Here is a 21,490-nt window from a genome sequence, read left to right on the forward strand (position 1 = left end):
AATGGCCTCCATATTTGGACTGTAGTAACCTTCTACATGGGGCAGTTGAGAGGAGTGCATTTAGATCCAAACCCACCAAAGGGCCACTGGGTTTTCTCTTTGCCAAGGCACACGAGATAGCCCATACCAGGTAGAATTGATGATAACAGCTTACAGGCTCAGCCTTGGTGGTTTTTGTTTGTTTGTTTGGGTTTTTTTTTTTTTTTTTGAGCCATTTTGGACCAGTGTGTAGTATGCAACTGCTACACCTGATGCAATATTATTAGGAGTCTAAGATGAGCTGTGCCACCTACACCACCTAACTGCTACTCCTGAGGCAAGCAAGTCATATAGCCTTGAGATTTCTCTAACCACAGCTGCCATTGCTCAGCTTTGATAATCATACATCATCATAGTTTTCCATGTAAGTGCCGTTTTAAGAGTATGTTGCTAATAATTGCCATCCACTTATTTCTTTTCCAGAGCCTTCCTATGCCCTTTTCCCCAAGACCTTGGATCATTTTCCAATTCTTACACATATTACCTGAAATCTAATTAAATAGAATAGACACCTCTACCACACTGAAACATGAACTAATTGCCTATCTCATTTTTGAGAACCACAGTTTCTTTGATCTTTCTGATACCATAACCTGTGAGCAACCTTGCATCAGTTCTGCCTTCTCAGGCTTTTTGATGACGTGCAGTCATCTTATTGTCATAGTCTCAGTGCCTAGACCTAACACTCAGATCCAGCATTTTCTTTTACAAAGGCTCAACTACAAAAGTTTAGAATTGGAGCATTGGTAAATTTAGATGAATTAAGGTTTGTATCACATTTCTACATTGGAAATTCTGCATAGTGAACACATAGGTGATCATTGCTACTATCCAGCCAGCACCAAGAACCCTGCTCCCACAGCAAGCAGGGAATCTTCAGTCAAGTCTAAGATTACAAGAAAAGTGTCATCCAAGGAAATCTGTATAGTGCATGAATAGTTTCTGGATCCAGACAAGTGGCTCCATATGCTCACCCAATGCACCCTAAAATTCTGCAACAGATTCCAACTTTCTCTCTCTGTCTCCAACCTTTCTTGGGCTCTTTGCTTTCCTACTTTTGTTTATGTAACTGTATTTCTACTTTTGTTTAGGTATCTGGGAGCTCAGTCTTCTGTACTTTATTCCTGGTTGCTTCTTAGCTATCCAAGCCAAATTCTTGACTCAGAGGGACTATCAAGGCCTTCTTAATTATCACTGGGAGATTAGAAAAGTAGAAGCACTGTTTAGGAAATGATTCTCATATAAATTAATATGATGGGAATAAACACATCTTGATTTCCTATGTGAAGGCAAGGTTTAAAGTATGTTCTTAGAATCCAGAAGAAAAGTATTTCATCAAGGAGAGCACATGTAAAAAAGAGCATGTTAATAAGTAGAGGAAATAAGTGGGTGGGAAAGTCATAGCTTAATAGGCTGGAGGTGCTAGTGGAGAGGAGAGGAGGTTATAGAATAAGGGAGAGAACATGCCCTGGAAAGTGTGCCATAGGAAAAGTATTCAAGGGGCAGACTGAAGGACAGAATCCAACATACATCTTTAGAAGTAAAGCACTGATACAAGCACCCTTTATTGAACAGTAAGAACTCATCAGCGAATTCTAGTTTTATAAGTGACTTGATAGTGTTCCTGACTTACCTTCCCTCATCCTTACCATATCTCTGAATATCAAGAGTTATTGCATGGCTATAACCAACAAGTTGACAAAAATCAGATCCCTTAATGACTTTCATTTTCTTGGCAGTCCTGTGAAAGAGGTAGAACAGTGACTATTTTTACCTCCACTTTATTGGTAAGAGTAATGAGACTCAGAATTGGATAGTATTTGCCCTAAAACACTTAGCTGCTGAATTCAAAATTGGAGCTTAAATTTTCTCATTCAAAATCTGTAACTTTTTTATTTCATTTTGCTTAACACCCCACACCACCAAAATTGGGATTTGCCTCAAAATATAGGCTCAGTCTATACTGTATCATCCTACTTAATAAACTCCGGATAGTTTGCTCTCAGTATGTGGTAGGGGCGGAGGCTATGCATACTGCATTTTCTTCCTCATTACTTTGATCTTAAGAGAAATGCTACTGCATCCTTGGATGCATTTGGAAACTAACAGGGAAAATGTTTTTGGTTGTTACAGTGATGAGTAGTCACTACTGCAGTTTAGTAGGTAGAAATTATAAGAGCTAAAGTTATTCAAAAAACCCCAGTGAATATCACATTTTCACATAGTAAAGGAGTCTAGCACCATACATGATGTTGAGTGCCCCAGTGGATATCACATAAATAAAAACTCTTTTTATAATGACAGAGATCAATAACGTAACTCTATTTGCATATAAACACAAACAAAGTATTTTTGTGTGGCTTTAATAATTACTCAGTTTTTAGGAATGTGCCTTTCAAATAAATCCAGGGAAAATTTATATTTTTATCAGAACTTTACAAGAATTGTTCATTGTTTTAGGAATTCATAGTACCTGTGCTTTTATTTTGACTTTGCTTACTGACTTCACGATTTCACTGCAGAGTTGGAGATGAGGGAACCCCACCAGAGAGTTTCCAGACATGGACCTTCTCCTTTTTCAATGTAATAATTCTAAGTGCCTGACAAACAGAGACTAAAATTATAACATTGAATTTGAAAAAGTAAACAGCCAAATGGATGCACCTTGAAGCCATTCTCTTAACTGAAATCAATCAGACAATGTGTAAATACTGCAGTGTTTTTCTAGTGTTGAAAACCAAAAATGCAAGTAAGAAACAAAATATTTACTATATATTGTGAAATAGGAAGAAAATGTTCAAATAGGAAAGGAAACTAGGAAGGGTGAGGGGAAAAGGAAGGAAAGAAAAATGAGAAAGGAAAGCAAAAATGGAGAAAAAGCTTTTTTAAACAAGGGAGGGAAGTGGAGTTGAAAGGAAAGTGTAGGAGAATTGGAAAAAATGAATCAAGTCACATCACTTATAGGTACAAATTCACTATGATGAATGTGATCATTCTGTATACCTAAAGTGTACCAACAAATGTAATTAATTTTAAAAAAGTAACTGGCTTCATAGCACCATATTTCACTAATAAAAAGCCCAGATTTTAGCTGAAATAAGGAGTAAATCAGCTCTATTTATTGTACTATTCAGAAACATAAGTGACAAGTTTGAATTTAAAATGGAGATATTTTAATTGGAAAGCATTCCACAAAGTCAGCTCTTTTTCTATATTTCCCAAGAGAAAAGATGGAAAGTTGGGTCTGGATAAGACATTTTGTCGCAGATTCATTTCAGCCTCATGTCATAGCTTGTGTATTATTTAGAAGTAATTTAAGATTTCTGTATATGGAAACACATATTGAAACTTTCATTTCACCTACTGCACTTTCTCCCCAAGTTTCCAAATTCCAGTCTTTGTTTTGAAATGAAACTATTAAGCTGCAATATGAAGTTAAACACACTCGACAGGGAAAGGTGTGTGAGTCAGCAGTTTGTAGCTGCCAAGAAAGGAAAGAGAAGGCTTTCAACTTCATGTTATTGATGTGAATTATTTTGAAGAATGTACAGCTGGCATTTTCAGTGAACCTTGGCAAGGATCAGCAATTACTGATGATGAAAATAAACTAACAAAAATCATGTTCTCTAAAGAGTCAGCAAAGCTGATCATTTGGTTATCAAAAGTAAAGCAGATAAAGCTATAGGTAGTTATTTCAAAGTGACCCATAGAAAGTTAACCAGAACTTTGCTCACTGTCTCAAAATGGCAGATCATAGATTCCTAGTGAGTTACAAATCTACTAAATATCACATCTGGGCTGAATTTTCAAGAGTATTTTTGGTAACTTTTGCTTATTAGACTTCTCTAGTGACATTTGCTTTGGAAATTTCTGTATTTAGAATCATTATTGTGATTTATTTGGAATCACTTCTTAATATTATCATAGTAATTGTAGGCAGATCAATAGTAACACTCTAGAAAATCTGATCCACGTCAGTGGCATCAAAATCTTCTAGTAATATTTTTAAAAATAGGACAAAATAAAGCAAGACAAAAAGAGCTATGATTTTTCAAGTACAACTCTCAGAACTCAAGATTTGGTAGAAAATCTGAAAATTTGTACACTAAAAACATTCTGTGGTGGCCTTTTTGCTTTTGAACACCTTGTGTTCAAAGCACACAGATGTACTTTTTGCTTTTGAACACTTTGTTTAGCAGATGGCAGAATACAGCTGAAAACAATAAAAACAGAAGTCCACTTACTGTGTACAAAGATAAACAGAAATAGAGTGTTAATATCCCATCCCTTCCGGCCCAGGGTGGAAAAATGATATATGAACTGCAAGGAATACATCATCTAGGCATAGACGTAGCTTCCAAGTGGCACAGCAATAATGGCTGTTCGTGGACTGGGGCTTAGTCTGTAGGGCCACAATATTTCTGTCAGAGGGAAAGCTAATGAAGGGCTTCATTTCTAAGCATCTAAGGAGAAGCACATAACGTCTATGCTTAGATAGTATTTAGACTCAGAGGGGATGCAGAATAACTAGTTACTTCCACCTACCAGATCAAGCTGAAAGGAACCTTTTTCCAGTAATTTCTCCCTTTTTTATTAAAAAGTAAAGGCTTATGGTTTAATGAGTTTTGAAAATACAATATTCATTCAAAGGAGATAAGCCTAATAATTTAACACTTCTCTTACTTGGGCCATGTATCCTAGTACAAAAATATTTGCTGATTCATTGAGCCAATGCATATTCTCAGAGAGCTGGTTCTGGCTTTGCTTTTCTAAAAGGGAAAAATTTTCTGCCATGATAAATTTTAAATTGAAGTATTAAACTCTTATTTGCCCATTTTATTTCAATATTCAGATTTTGAGGATCACAAAGAACAAAATCATACCATTTATAATCATAAGATCATAAAATATTAAAAATATTAAATATTAAAGAGATCTTACATAATATCTGATCTATCTTCAGTTTGTACTTGACTATTCTTACTTTTAAGATTCTAATCTTTTTTAATAATTTAAATTAAATTTTTATTTTAGCTGATACATAAAACATACAATTATATACATTAATACAGTGCTATGTGGTATCTTGTGACTCCTGTCTTTCTATTATGCGTCCCATATCCATCAAACACCATCAGTAATACTCTATTTCCTACCTTAAGAATATATTTGGAACACACTGTTGGTGGGAGGGTAGACTGGTGCAACCGCTGTGGAAAACAGTATGGAGAATTCTCAGAAGACTAGAATTGGGAGTTCCATTCAATACAGCTATTCTCCTCCTGGGTATTTTCCCAAATAAACGAAAACATCATATTACAGTAATATATGTGCACCCATGTTCATAGAAGCACAATTTGTAATAGCTAAGTCTTGGAAACAACCAAGATGTCCATCAAGCACAGAGTGTATGAAAAAAATGTAATATTTTGATACAATGGACTGTTACTCAGCTATAAAAAAAGGATAATCTTAGGCCTTCCTAGTAAATGGAGGTAACTTGAGACTATCCTCATAAGTGAAATAAGTAAGAATCATACTTATAAATATCATGTTGTGTCTGTAGTGTAAAAAGTAGTAAGACCTGTAGGAGTAATAAAACCCAAAATGTGTAATTGCTATTGTAAGAAAAGGGGGGGGGGAAGTGCTCTAAAGGATATAACTGCATGGATGCTGAGATGTGTAGGATTGATAAACATATTACTAAGTTTTTGTTGGATCATTGAATAGAACTGTTTGCCATCTCACTGTTTGAATGTTCACTTGGTATGCTTTAATTTTATAACTTGAACAACTATTTCTAAGAGGACAATATGTAATTTATCAACTAGTGATTTCTTCATGTTTATTTTTTTTTGAAATTATATATTATTTCTACCCTTTTTCTGTTTTATTTTTTTTTTTCTCTTTAAATAATTTTTTTAAAAAAGAATATATCTGGAACAAAATGATTTCTCACCAGTTCCATTGCAGTGACTGTGGTCATAAAACCATCAATTCTGGTTTGGGTTCCTTCCAACTCACATCTTTGTCTACTTACAGACTATCTTAGGAAGTATTTTAAAAATAGGAAGTCACATCATGACATTCCTCCAGACAAAACACCTTTTCTTATAATGACTTATAAGAGTCTACATTTGCTTCCATTTACTTCTCTAATCTCATCTTATATAATTCTCTAACTTTCACTCAACTGCAGACATACTAGTTTTGTTGAACATATTGAGAATGCTTGAAATTTAAGTACAATTTACTGGCATTTCTTTTGCCTGGAATTGTCTTTCTGTATGGCTAATTTATTCTGTGTATTTAACTTTTTCTTGTGGCCACTTCCTGAGTGAACTCTATTGTGATCATACACATTAAAATTCTGATACTTCACTGTATCTAGGAACTGCATAGCCACACTTCCTTGTTTGCTGAAAGTTTTTCACTAATATCCTATTAGTAAAACTATTTACCATACCCCCAAATTAGTATTTTTAAATTTATTTTAAAAAAGCAAAACAGAAAACAGGGTAGAAATGATACAAAATTTCAAAAAAAATAACATTAAGAAATCATCACTAGTTGCTATATTACATATTGTTATCTTAGAAGTAATTGTCCAAGTTACAAAATTAAAGCATAAAAAAAGAAAAGACAAACAATGACAGCAAAAACTATTCTCTTTGATGAACTAACAAAACTTAGGACTACAGCCAGTGGTGTGCACCAGGCAAGGCCAGACCTAGGCCCCTCCCATAACCCTCACATTTCTGCTAGACCACCTCTCAGGACCCAGTAACTAAAGCCAGTGGCACGGCACCTCCTCAGTCCTACTGCTGCCATTGGGGATGCCCCCATCTCCTGAACCTACAATTGCTGTTGATCTTCAGCTCACACATCTCCCCCCAAAACTTTGGACTATAGTGCATTAACCATGCTGTATCCAGGGGAGACTAAGTAACCCCTAATCCAAATGGAAGAACTCAGCAGGCTTCCATCAGTGAGTTGAGTTTGCCCCTAAAATAGGAATACAGTTTGCCATCTTCAGTGGGTAAACAGGAGCAATAGTGGAGCACCCCCACAGAAGTAGGCCGTTGTTGAGCTTGACAAAAGGGTGGGTGAGTCCTTCCTTGACACAGAGAACATCAGGTAGGTTGAAGAGGGTATCAATAAGGCCTCCCCCAACCTGGAGAAAATTACAAGGGCCTATGAGACACCCAGAGACACAGTAAGGTTCCACCCAAGACAAACACTATAAACAGGGAGATATGGTGACACTGAACAACTTGAAGACATAATAGCAGGAACTAAGGGTTGATTTCCATCATTACTCCCAGGCTTGTCAGCCTATGAATAATATCAGACTCACCCAACAGGCCCTGAAGGGGAAATTCAGGTGAATGGCCCACCTCTTCATTGTGGGGCCTAGAAACTGGACAAATATCAACTCTGCAGCAGGACCCTAAACTACACATTACCAACAGTTGTCACTAGTGGGATTGAAAGACCAAATACTAACTTAAGGGGGCAATGGCAAAACAAAAAAGCAAAGTGCAATCTTATTGGGTCATGACCTAGATTCCTGATATCCCAAATGAGTGTACTGCAGGGGTTTAAATAAAATGATACAAGTTATATGGTTTTAGGGATCCAGGAGGATCAAAACCCTTTAGTTGAGCTTGAGACTCCACAGGCTAAAACAAAGACTTCTCTGGATCAACTCACTTTTATTAGGACCAAGGACAAAAGGCAGAGAAACTGAGGAAAATATGAGAAATGAGTAAGACCTTGGGAGTCATTCCAAAGACTTCTCCAAGTAGTAAATTACTCCAATTTAGCAGAACTGTTCTATCTCCAAGATGACATTTATGGTAAGGGTGCAATTGCAGGAGTGAAATTCCTTCAGCTGAAGTCTCTATTTACTTAGTTAGTGTTGGAGCCAAAGTGTCTTCAGCTGTCTTTTGAGGTATCTCTGGCCTCACAGGTCACTACAGGCCTCAGCCAGGACCAGTGATTCATACATAGAGGCTCAGTTACTATGAATCAGCTCCCATCACCAGGCAATGGGGGAGTCCTAGGACAGACTCTTAGATAAACATAGCAAGCCAATTAGTTAATTTTAAATCCTGCTCACAGTCACTTCATAGTGGTCTCCAACACAATTCTCAAACTTCTAGTCCATCAAGAGCAAGTGTAAGAGATATTGAAATAGAGGACTTCAAAAGTTACACACCAGAAATCTCTAAAAAGATAGCAAGTGAAATAAAAAACAACTCCATGAGGCTATAGAGGAAATAAAATTAAAATTAATCTCTCACACAAAGACAGAAATAACAACCTTAGTAAAGGAGTTGCTCAGTACATCTAGAGAAGAAATATTTAAAAAAAATACATGAGCATGGAAAACTGATTGAAACCTTGATTAAACAATGTAGAAAACAGGCAGAATTCATGAAACAAATTCAAAGAGACATCCAAGAAACAAAAAATTCTATTGAAAGCTGGCATAACCATTTAAATGAAGCTGAGGATAGAATTTCAGACCTTGAGGACAGGACATCACTTAGCGATCATGGAAGGATAGAACTATTAAAAACAACAAAACAGCATGAAATGACAATCCAGCAGATTCAAGATGTTCCCAAGAGAAACAATATAAGATTAATAGGCATCAGTGAAGATGCAGTCAACAGAAATGTCATAACTAAGCTATTCACAGAACTAATAGCAGAAAATGTCCCAAACATGGGGAAAAATCTGATATGCAAATAAGTGAAGCATATAGAATGTCAAACAGTAACAACCAACATAAGTCTACACCTAGAGATGTAATAATTAAGATCCCAGACATGAAGCATAAAAACAGAATACTAAAAACTGTTTGAGAAAAGACACAATTCATCAACCAAGGAAAGCCCATTAGAATCATGGCAGACTCTTCAACACAAACCTTCAAGTTAAGATGAGCTAGAAGTGAGGTATTTCAAGCCCTGAAAGAAAACAACTTTCAACCCAGATTGATGTACCCAGAAAAATTTTCATTCAAATTTAATGGAGAAACTAGATACTTCCATGAAAAAGAACAACTGAAGAAATTCATGTCCACCAAACCAACCCTAGAAATAGTATTGAAAGACATACTAGATAGAGATAAAAATGACCACAAGTGTGTAAGATAGATACCCATATTACTAAGTTTTTTACATTGTTGAACAGAACTGTTTACACTCTCACCGTTTGAATGTCCACTTTTTGTTTTAATTTTGAAACTTGAACAACTATTTCTAATAGGACAATATGTAATTTATCAACTAGTGACTTCTTCATGTTTATTTTTTGAAATTTTGTATTATTTCTACCCTTTTTGTTTTGCTTTTTTCCCTGTTTAAATAAAGATTTTTAAAAACTTAGTAGTATTTTATTTAATGACATCCTTTCTATATTAAATCCTGAAACTAAATTTATGAGCCAAGTTCCACCTCATTTTATGTACTTTATTATCTGATTATTTTTATACTACTGAAAACTTAAAATTCTAATCTTAATATAAATCAAGCTCTATATCTTGCTCTGCCATCTATTGTAAGGGTATACAGTGGATATCAGAGGTGATCCTAATTTATATTAGGATAAGTACATTTATACATACATAATTTTTATATAGAAAAAAAGTGAAACATTCAGATATGGTAATACTTACTTGAAATATCTCAGTATTGCTTACAGATTGAAGAAGATTTCAATTTAAAATTCCAAATCTAAAGATATTCAAACATATATTTTATGTTGAAACTACAAATTTCATTTGTTATCTGAGAAATCAAACTCTCTTAAACATTGTTAGTATATGTGCTATGGTTATTCAGCTAAAGAAAAACAGTAGGTTTTATTTTTTTTAATGCTACTTACTTAATTTACAATGTATTTGAGTTCAGAAAGAAAACATTTATATCATGCCAACCAATTGTAAGGAATAATATTAAACAGTAAAGATTGAAAAATGATCAGGTTGGCTCACAAAATTAACATTTTTAACATCTGGAAATTACATGGGATATATAATTAGGACATACAATTAATACAATCTTATGTAGAATTACCATACTGTCTATAGTCTATAATGCCAATTTGGTACTTACAACAACTCTTACCACGTTTCACTCTCTGTTTAATATTTGCTGTTTTAGCTAGCAAATTTACTAACATGGATATTTTCACTGCATCATATTCTTTGGTCCTGAAATATCTTTTCTCAATTAATGTTAAGGACTTTTTGAACAAATGAGAACTGAGTGTGGTAGCATATACCTATAATTCTAGTACTCAAGAGGCTGAGGATCACTGATAGTTCAAGACAAGGGTGGTTTACATAGTAAACTCAAGGCCCACCTGAACTACATCGTGAAACTATGCCAACCCCAGAAGAACTTTTGAACAAGTTGTTTCAGTATTTTCTCCCATATATGCACAATCTATTTAACATCACATAATTTGTATACACACTAAAAATGCTGATAGATTTATATTTCTCTCTGAAGACCTTATATTAGGCAAATCTCTAGGATCTGGCTTTATGCTTGAAAGCCTTGAGTGGAGAAAAGACATGTGTGTCTGGACATCTGATTATGTTACCAATCAAGCCTTTCACACTGTCCACTCTAATAGTTCTGTAGATCTGTTCTGTGCATTATAATGATTCTCTGTAAAAAATAATGTCTGTGTTTCATTGACTTCCTAAGAAGGAATGGGAGGGCTAAAAAAAGTATAATAGTAAAAATGCTATTCTAGGCAAATGGATAAATCACATTCCAACATGCAATCAAATCTTTGATTTTGTGAGGATTTCCTGTCACAAGTAAAATAAAAGAGCTCTTCCACCGAGACCTCTTCAAGACAGTAGATCACTCCTAAATTCTCTGTATTCACCTTCTAGTGTAGTCCTGCTCCCATTCTTATAGATCCATGAAGTCCAAGACAGCACCCTGAGCCATAGGCAGTTACAGAACTCATGAAACATAATTCCTATAACTGAGAAATGGAATTTTTACTTTTTCACATAGTTTTATTATTACACATCAGTTATTCAGATTACTAGATTTCATTTTGACAGCTTTGTACATACACAAGACACATTTTGATCATTTTCAACTCCCATGCCCCTCCTTACCCTGACCTTCCCTGTAGCATCAATTTTTGGGGATTTCAAACAGGTAATAGATTTTGATCATAGGAATCCCGCCTGTTAGCTGTGTTTATACTCCTTTCCCTTATTCTCTTCCTCTTATTCAGGAATTAGCTTCTTTTACTTTCTTGTCATCTGTTTTATGTCCTGTATACTATAGAAAACAGTTAATATTTCTGTTTTTGAGTCTGTCTTATTTCAACATCATGATCTCCAAACCCATTCATTTCCCTGTGAGTGACAGATTTTTGTTCTTTATTATGGCTGGACAATGATCCACTGTGTGTGTGTGTGTGTGTGTGTGTGTGTGTGCATTCTCTATCCAATCACTTTTTATAGATAACTATACAAAAACAAGTGAATATATATATATATATATATATATATATATATATATATTCTCTATCCATTCACTTGTTTATAGATAGCTATGCTTTTTCCATATTTGGCTATGTTGAATTATGCCATAAGATTGATATGCAAGAATCCTTATAGCATATGGATGTTAATTCTATATACTGTATATCAAGGTATAGCTGGATCAAATGATAGCACTATTTGTAGTATTTTGAGAAATATTCACACTGAATCCCATAGTGGCAATAATAATTTACACTTCCACTAACAAGGATGAAGACTTTCTTTTTTCCTATATCTTCTTCAACACGTATTGGTTTTGCATAGTGTGAACATCCTTGCTTTGTCGCTTTCCAAGGAAATGCTTTCAGGTTTTTCCCCATGTAGAGTGTTAATGGTTAATGGCTTGTTGTATACAGAACTTACTGTGTTAATGAATGGTCCCTCAAAACTAAGTTTCTTCACAGCTTTCATTGTGAAAAGATCTTTAGCTGTGCCAAAGTTTTTTCTGCATCAATTGAGGTTACCATGCGATTTTTGTTTTGATTAATATTTATGTGGTGTATTGTATTTAGCGATTTGTGCATATTGAGCCACTTTTGCATCACTGGAATGAGGTCAATGTAATTATAGAGTACGATTTTTTTATTGTATTGTTGAATTGTGAAATTTTAATGTGTTGTTGAATTTGGTTTGTAAATATTAAAGTTTTTTTCATCTATATTAATCAAAGATATTGGTTTGCTGTTTTCTTTTACTGTTATATTCTTCACTGGTTTTAACATAATGGTAATTTGGGCTTCATAGAATGAGTTTGGAAGCATCTTTCCCTTAACAGTTCATGGAATAGTTTGAAGAGCATTGGCATTACTCACTTAAAAATTTGGTAAAATTCAGCAATGAACCCATCAAATTCCAGGATTTTTATGTTATTATTGTTGTTGCTGGGAGACTTTATTACTACTTCAATCCTCCTTCATGCTAGTGATCTGATGTTTACTAAATTCTCTATGTTCATTTTTGGTTTATTATGTGTGCCTAGAACTGTATTCATTTTTTCTACATTCTCCAGTTTCTTATAAGGTATATTCTCAAAGTAGTCCCCAGTAGGATTTCAGTGGTTTCTGTTATAACATACCATTTTCCTATCTAATTGTATTTTTAAATTTAGAGTACCAAGGCCATCTATGTTAGAGATTATAACCAACCTTCTCTGCCTCATTTCTGTTATACTCTTTTTCCATCATCAGTTGTCTGCTTGTCTGCTTCATTCTGTTTTCTTCTCCATTCATTGAGACTTCTCTGCCACTGTTCCTGGAATCCTAGTACTTTTCTCTCTCTCTAGAATACCCTGCAGTATTCTCTGTAGAGTTGGATTGGTGGTCGCAAATTTCCCAATTTTTCTTTGTCTTGGAAGCATCTTGCTTCTCCATTAATTTCTAGATACAGATTTGTAGGGTATATCAATCTGGGATGGAGGTTATTTTCTTTCAGGGCTTGGAATATTTTGCTCCAGGGTCTTCTTCACTTGATGGTTTGTATTGAGAAGTCTGCCATGATTCTAATGGGTCTTCCTTTATAGGATTATTATATGCCTAGATGTGGCTCTGTTTTGGTTGTAGGTGGCTGGAGTTCTGTATGCCTCATACATCAGAATATCATTCCCTTTTCCTATGTTTGGGAAGTTTTCCTTAATTATTTCTGTGAATAGCCTTTGTAGTTCCTTTGTTTATACCCCTGCTTCTTCATTTACATTCTTTATTCTCAAGTTATACATCCTCTTGTCATCTTCTAGCCTTTGTATTATTACTGCTTGTTTCCTTGTTATTTTTCAAAAGTTTTTCCTTTCATAATCCCATATTGCAAACCTGTCCTCCAGTTTGGATAACCTATCCTTAGTTTCTTTCAAACAGTTTTGTCATCTTTCCATAGAGTTTTTAATTTCCTGGTAATCTCTTTGAATCTACTTCATGTATTCTATATTTTCTTTATATTCTTCATCATATGGTTCTCTCCTTTGTTTGAGTTCCTTCTTTCTTCCATCTGTATCCTCTTGAGGGGTGCTTAGTATCTCTTTTATTAATCTCCTCATATCTTGCTTTACTGGCTAAATATTTCCCTTTTAAACTCATCTATGAGGTCCTGAAGATATCTCTTTACGTTCACTGTTGCCATGTCTGATATTGCATGTTTGCTGTCCTTATTCTCCTTTTTATTTACCTGTCCTGGCTCAACATTCTCATTGGGACCTGGGGACTTATTCTTTTTGCTTCCTCTTCCCATTTTTTGTTTCTTCCAGGAGACCCCTATTTCCTTCTTTGTTGGTTACAATTCTTCTGAAGCATGCTGGCTAAGTGACCCTTCCCACTGCAATGTGTTAGTGAGTTGCAAACAGGGGCAGTGTATGCTGGGCCCTCCCCTCTAGGACAATCAACCTGCTGAGGGCGTCACTGTGTTAGTGTGTACCACCACCATAGGGAATTGATTTCAGATAACCTATTGGGTCTCAGACAGGTCACGTGACCCAGGCCAACCTCATTCCACCAATACCATTTGAATAACTGACTGACGTCTCTGCTGCCCCTTGCTCCTGCCAGGCCTGCCTAGTCTTAGAATGTCATCTGTTGGGGCCCCCTTCTCTGTGGAATGGCTTTATTCCCATCACTCACCACAGGTTAATGCAGGTTCCCTGCTAGCTCAGCTCTTCATTCCACTCTCTGACTCCTGTCCTCAGTGCAAGTGCATTTCCAATGAGTCAAAGCAGCTGGATTTTGGAGGACTTGGTAAGTTACCAGTGCTCAGATTAGGACACTGCAGCAGGAGCACTGAGCCTTCACCTGTTCCAATAGTAGCACCAGGACTGTGTGTTTGATTGGTTTTTCTCACCTTAGTTTCTTCTTGGAACAAGAGAATTCATCTCCCTTTGTTCAGGACTCCCCATACTGTACTATGTTGAATTCTAAGTTGACTGTCTCAGGGAGCCTTTGTAGCCTGCTGTTATCTATCCGTCATCTTTGCTTCTTCCCCTATGCTTTTTTAAAAAATCTATTTCTTCTCTAGCTATGTTGAGCAACTCATTTACTAAGGTTGTAATTTCTGTCTTTATATAAGTCATTATTTCTAATTTTATTTCTTCTATGGCTTCATGGATTTGTTTCTTTACTTCTTTTGCTAACTTTTCAGAGATTCCTGATGTATGACTTTTAAAGCTGTATTTCAATATTGCCTATACTTGCTCCTAATGGATTAGATATTTGAAATGGCATTTGGCTTTTCATTTTGTCATTTTCACCTCTGGGGTAATATTTTGTCTTTCAATCCCAACAGTCTCAACTGTCCTTAATGTGAATTTTAGGGTCCTACTGTATGGTTGATGTTTGTCCAATTGCTGGGTGCCACAATGTAAAGGAGAGCCAGTCACCTGAATTCCTACTAAAGGGCCTATGGGTGAGTACCATATTCTTTCTGGGCTAACTAGCCTAGAAGTATTGATGTAGGTCAATTCATAGTTCCTGATGTAACTATGTCTTCTGGTTGTTCAGATCACCAGATCTCTCTGTCTATAGTGTTGGTGTCATCTGAGGCCCTATGGTGTCACTGGGTGTCTCATAAGCTCTTTTAATTTTCTCCAAGTTAGGTGGAGGCCTTATTGGTACACTCCTCAACCTGTCTCATGTTCTCTGCACTTTCTTGCCAGGTTCATCAAGGCCTTACAGTTGGAGAGAGTTTCACTTCCACTCCTGTTTACCCACTGCAGACCTCTATTTGAAGGACAAACTCACCACACTGAATGGGAGTCTGCTGAGGTCTTGTGTTTGGGTGTGGGATTCCTGAGTCTCCCATCCAGCCAGCATGATAATTCACTGTAGTTCAAGGTTCTGGGCGAAAGGGTTGGATCCAAAGACCAACTGTAGTTCTAGGTCCAGGTGGTGGGTGTGTTCCCCAAGGGAAGGGCCTGTGGCAGCAATCTGAAGCAGCTCATTTGTGCTGCCGGTTTTCTCATGGCAGTTGTCAGTTGTCTCAGGTGTTTCAACAGAGGGACGTGCCTAGCACAAGCAGTCCAAGGCAGCTAGGTCTTGTTGGGTGTCCCAGGTGTTCACAGCAAGGGGTGAGCCCAGGGTAGAAGTTCCAGGTGACCTAGGCCTGCTGGGGTGGCTCACATGTTCCTGAGAATGGGCAGGCCCAGCTGTGGCAGTCTAAGACAGCTTCTTTCTTTGCAAAGAATGAATTCTATCTCCTTTAGCCTGTGTATTGTTCTTTTAGTCACTACATCATTAACTTCAGGCCTACTGTTTATTAGTTCTTTCATTCTGCTGGGTTTTGTCTTGGCTTGTTCTTGTTTTTCTAGGAATTTAAGATACATCATTAGACTATGTTTTGAGACCTTTTTGAGTTTTTGATAGTCACTTGTAGCTATAAACTTTTCTCTTAGCATTACCTTAATTCTAACCCAGACATTCTAGTGTTCTATATTTGCATTTTCATTTAATTCTAAGAATTTTAAATTTTCCTCCTCATTTCTTTAAAGGCCTGTATAGAAATTTGAACTGTTTAATCTCTATGTGTTTGTGTAATTCTGTGTTTCCTCTTGCTAATGATTTTTAGTTTCATTCTGTTATCTTATAAGATGCAAACATTATTTTAGCTTTTAAAATTTGTAAAGGTTTTCTTCATGAGCTAGGAATTTTTAACTTTATGAAATCATAGTTCACTTAAATATACTTTTAAAAACTGAGAATTCATTCATTTACTAGAACATATTTAAGAATATTTTGAATGAGTTATATATGTTAATCTACCCTTTCAACTATAAATTTTATGAAAACTAAATAAAGGCTTAAATATAAATCTAATGGATGAAAATTAACAATTTACATTAAGATGTACTATCGACATAAATTTCACTCTAGACTTAAGACTTAGCACATTAAACAAGTGGAAAATATTACATTAATATTTTAAAGTTGACTGCACATTAAGATAATAATATTCAGGATTTATGGAATTATCTGAAATATCATTTTCAAGTTCTTCATTTTCTGCTATTTGTTTTTATGGATACTAGAAAATTTTAAATTGTACCTGTGCCTCAGGTTGCCCAACCATCATCCAGGCAGCATAACTGTAGAAACATAACTCTTCTCACACTTTTTAACATTCACTGTTTTACAGAAGGGAGAGGAAACTATTTTCTTTTACTGTTGTCTCCAAGATTTCCTGCTTTTTTTTTTTTTTTTTTTTTTTTTGGTAAGGTATTTCCCATTTAGAATTTTTCTATTTCAAACTTCTGCACCTAATTATTTTGAACTTTAACTGTGATCTCTTTATGTGAATTTTGGTGATGTATTACAAGTATGTAAAACCCTTTTCCGAAAACAGATAGTGACAGGGAAATTGGAGGCAAAGACTCAGGTGCTGGCATTGGAGAAGTTTTATAAAAGTGACAGCATATTAACTAACTTTATTGACATTGTCAAAGAAAATCTGATCCTTAAATTTGATCTTCCACACTTTGAAAATAATATTTTATGTTTTACAAATCACATTTGAAAAATGAAACGTGTGTAAACTATGAATACACCTAATATAATGCATATGTTCGGATTGTTGGGCTCATTTCTTTGATATATTTTGATTCCCATGCAATCATCCAGATATGTGTAAATCTTAAGACATAGTGGATGAGTTAGTATGAAATGAATATACTTGGTTACTACAACCCATGTCAAGAAAGAGATAACACCTCAAAAGCCCTCTCCATACATAGCTACTTACCAGATGAGTTTAGAAAAATTTTAAATACTATTGCAGTAAAATCATATATTATTCATTTTTTGATGTTTTACACTTTCCTTTCAGAATATATAAGATATAATAATGTGATTGTAGATTACAGTAATTACAATAATTTTTTACTGTTGTCGCTGTATAGAAATCCATCTTTATTTTTTTCTTGATTGATTATATATCAAGCTCAGGGTTAGTAAGAATTATATTGCTATAAATTTTCCTATACATCCTGGTACTCATGAGTTTCCCATGTATTCTGATACTCATAAAGAATTATTTTGCTGTATCTATAGTCTTAAGTGTTAACTGCTAAGTCAAAAGTTATACACATGTTTAGCTGGAGCTAGCACAGCCATTTAAGGAAACTCTGAGTGCTCCACATCTGCTAATAACTAAACATCTCATTGTGATTTTAATTTTCTTGTCCATGATCAAAGGAAAGCTGTTTTTAACAACTTTTTATTTTAAGGAGATTAAGATAAGAGGATGTAACAAAGCAGATCAGAGCAGAACAATTTAAGCAACACAGTATTTCACCACAAGACAACCCGATATAACAGAAGCTACCATAGTGTCTCTTTCCTTGAAATAGTTGAGCATATCTTCATACACAATAGTATCAAGCATACCAAAAGAGTATAAAACCATTAAAGAGAATGAAAGTATTACAGGGCATTCAGAATCAACTAACAGAAAACAAATAATGGTTACTATATTATCTCACTGTCCATAAAAAATTTGTTTATACTATCACACATGATAATCCAATAAGGTACCATATGATAGAACCAATGGAAACAGAAGAACAAAAGTATGGTAGGACTTCAAATCAATATGATATTAAATCATCACTGGCTATTATAATGTGTTTTCTTCAAAATAGCTGTTCATAGAATCACAGATAATAAAATCAAATAACCTGGGATAAAACCATTCCAACTAATGAATGGAAATATTATAAAGCTTCAAAGCAATCATGGGGAATCATTATTACCATAAATTTCATGTACTCTTACCATTTCTAACACTAGGGAGACTACGGTATTTATACACGTGAGTTTGATTTATTTCGCTTATGAGTATGGTCTCAAGTTGGAGCCATTTATTTATAAATATCTCAATGTGATCATACTTTATAGCTCAGTAGTACTCCATTGTACAAAAATAACACAACTTTTTTATCCATTCCTCAGTTGTTGGACATTTCGGTTGTTTCCAACATCTGGCTATTACAAATCGTGCTGATATAAACATGGATACACATATATCACTGTGGTATAATTTTTTCAGTTCTTCTAGGAATATGGCTAGAAGTGGAATAGCTGTATCAAATGGAACATCCAATCCCAGCCTTTGAGAAATTTTCAGACTGACCTCCATGGAGGTTGTACCAGTCTACACTCTCACTAAGAGTGAAGGAAAGTTCCTTTTTTCCCACAGTCTTTCCAGCATTTGTTGTTGGTAGTTTTCTTGATCCTGGCCATTCTTTCTGGAGTGAGGTGGAATCTTAGTGTGGTTTTAATTGGCATTTCTCTAATGAGTAATGATGATAAACATTTTTTCATGTATTTATTTGCCATTTTTATTTTTTCATCTGAGAACTGTGTATTCATCTCAGATGCCCATTTTTGGATAGGATCTTTGAATTTCAGGGGTTTGATTTTTTTAATTTTTATATGTTTTAGACAGAAGTCCTTTGTCTGAGGGACAGTTCACTAAGACTTTTTCCCAGTTTGTGTGTTTTCTTTTCACTATGCTGGAGATTTCTTTTGACATGCAGAAACATTTTAATGAGACATGATCCCAGTTATTGAATGTAGGCAGTATTTCCCGTGCAGTTTGAGTCCTGTTCATGAATTCTCTATCCACCCCTACGTCTTTAAGATTTTTACTCAATTTGTCTTCCAATGGATTTAGTGTTTCTGTTTTAATATTCAAATCTTTGATCCATTTAAATTTTGGTTTAGTACATGGTGATAGGCATGGGTCTAGTTTTAGTTTTCGGCATATAGAGAGCCAGTTTTTTCAGCACCGTTTATTAAAGAGACTGTCGTTCTTCCAGTGTACACGTTTGGCCCCTTTATGAAAGTTAAAGTGGTTGAGTGTGTTTTTAGTTGTATCTACTAATCTATTCCATTGATCTTCAGATCTGTTTTTATTCCAGTACCATGTTGATTTTATTACAGTTGCTTTGTAGTATAAATTGAAGTCAGGTATTGTGATACCTCCTGCCTTGCCTTTGCTGCTGAGAATTGTCTTTGTATTCTAGGTCTCCTCTGGTTCCAGATGAATTTTAGGTTTGATTTCTCTAGATCTATGAGTTGTACCGATGGTATTTTTATTGGGATTGCATTGAATCTGTATAACAGTTTTGGGAAAGTGGTCACTTTCACAATATTTATTTTTCCATGAGCAAGGGATGTCTTTCCATTTTCTGAGATCCACTTCGATTTCTTTTTCAGGGTATTACAAATTTCCCTGTATAGATCTTCCACTTCTTTTGTGAGATTAATTCTTAAGTATTTTATTTTTTTGGATGCTAGTGTGAAGGATGTGGCTTCTCTTATTTATCTCACAGTGATTTTGCTGTTAGTGCATAGGAATGCTATTGATTTTTGAGTATTGATTTTGTATCCAGCTACATTGCTGAATTTATTATATCTAGGAGACTTTCAACAGAGTTTTGGTGGTCTTCTATGTAGAGTATCATGTCATCTGCAAATAATGATAATTTAACTTCCTCTTTTCCTTTCATTATCCCTTTTATTTCTCTCCCATATCTAATTACTCTGGCAAGTATTTCCAATAATATGTTGAATAGGACTGGTGATCAGGGATATCCTTGTCTTGTGCCTGATTTAAAGGAAAAGGCCTTCAGTTTTTGGCCATTTGGCCAATATAATACTCACTGTTGGTTTGTCATAGATGTCATTTATCATACTGAGGTAAAGACCATCTATTCCAATTTTCTGTAAGGGTCTTATCATGAATGAATGTTGTACCTTACCAAAAGCTTTTTCTACATCTATAGAAATGATCATGTAATTCTTACTTTTGGCTTTATTGATATACAAGATTACATTTATTGATTTACATATATTGAATCATCCCTGCATGCCTGGACTGAATCCTACTTAGTTGTAGTGTATAATTTTCTTTATGATTTGCTGCATCCTATTTGCCAATATTTTATTGAGGATTTTTGCATCTGTGCTCATTAGGGAGATTAGCCTGTAGTTCTCTGTTTTAGTTGGGTCTTTCTCAGGTTTTGTTCCTAGAGTAATATTTACTTCCAGGAATGACTTAGGAAGAATTCCTTCTGTTTCAATTTCATTGATGAATTTGAGGAGTGTTGGCATTAAGTCTTCTTTGTATTTCTTGTAGAATTTCGCAGTGAATCCGTCTTGGCATGGGCTCTTCTTTGTAGGTAAGGACTTAATTACATTTTCAATTTCATTAATAGAAATTAGGTTATTCAGCAGTTTTACATCTTCTTGAGCCAACTTCAGTATATTACATGTTTCTAGAATCTGTCCATTTGTTCTGTGTTGTCGAACTTATGAGAGTAGAGGTTTTTGAAATAGGTGTTGATGATCTTCTATATTTCCACAGAGTCTATAGTGATTTTACCTTTTGCATTCCTTATTGCATGAATTTGAGCTTTTTATTTCCTTTTTTAAATTAGGTTGGCTAGGAGCTTATCAATTTTATTTACTCTTTCAAAGAACCAACTCTTTGATTCCTTGATTCTTTGGATTGTTTTCTTGGTCTCTATTGCATTAATTTCTACTCTGATTTTTATAATTTCCTCTCTTTTTTTTGGTTTTGGGCTTGACTTACTCTTCTTTTTCTAGATGTTTGAGGTGTTGCATCAGGTTGTTTATTTGTATTCATTCTGTTTTCCTGATATGGAAACTCAGTGCAATAAATTTTCTTCTGAGGACAGCTTTCATTGCATCCCAAAAATTCTGGTAAGTTGTATTTGTATTTTCATTTGCTTGTAGGTATTCTTTAATTTCCTCTTTAATTTCCCCTGTGATCCACTTATTACTCAAGAATGTGTTATTCAGTTTCCATCTTTTTGTGTGATTTTTGCTATCTTTTATCATTAATTTCTAATTTCAAAATGCTATG

The sequence above is a fragment of the Cavia porcellus genome, unplaced genomic scaffold, assembly GCF_034190915.1.
Source record: "Cavia porcellus strain 051 isolate PalLab524CR breed Dunkin Hartley unplaced genomic scaffold, mCavPor4.1 scaffold_12, whole genome shotgun sequence".
NCBI lineage: Eukaryota > Metazoa > Chordata > Mammalia > Rodentia > Caviidae > Cavia > Cavia porcellus.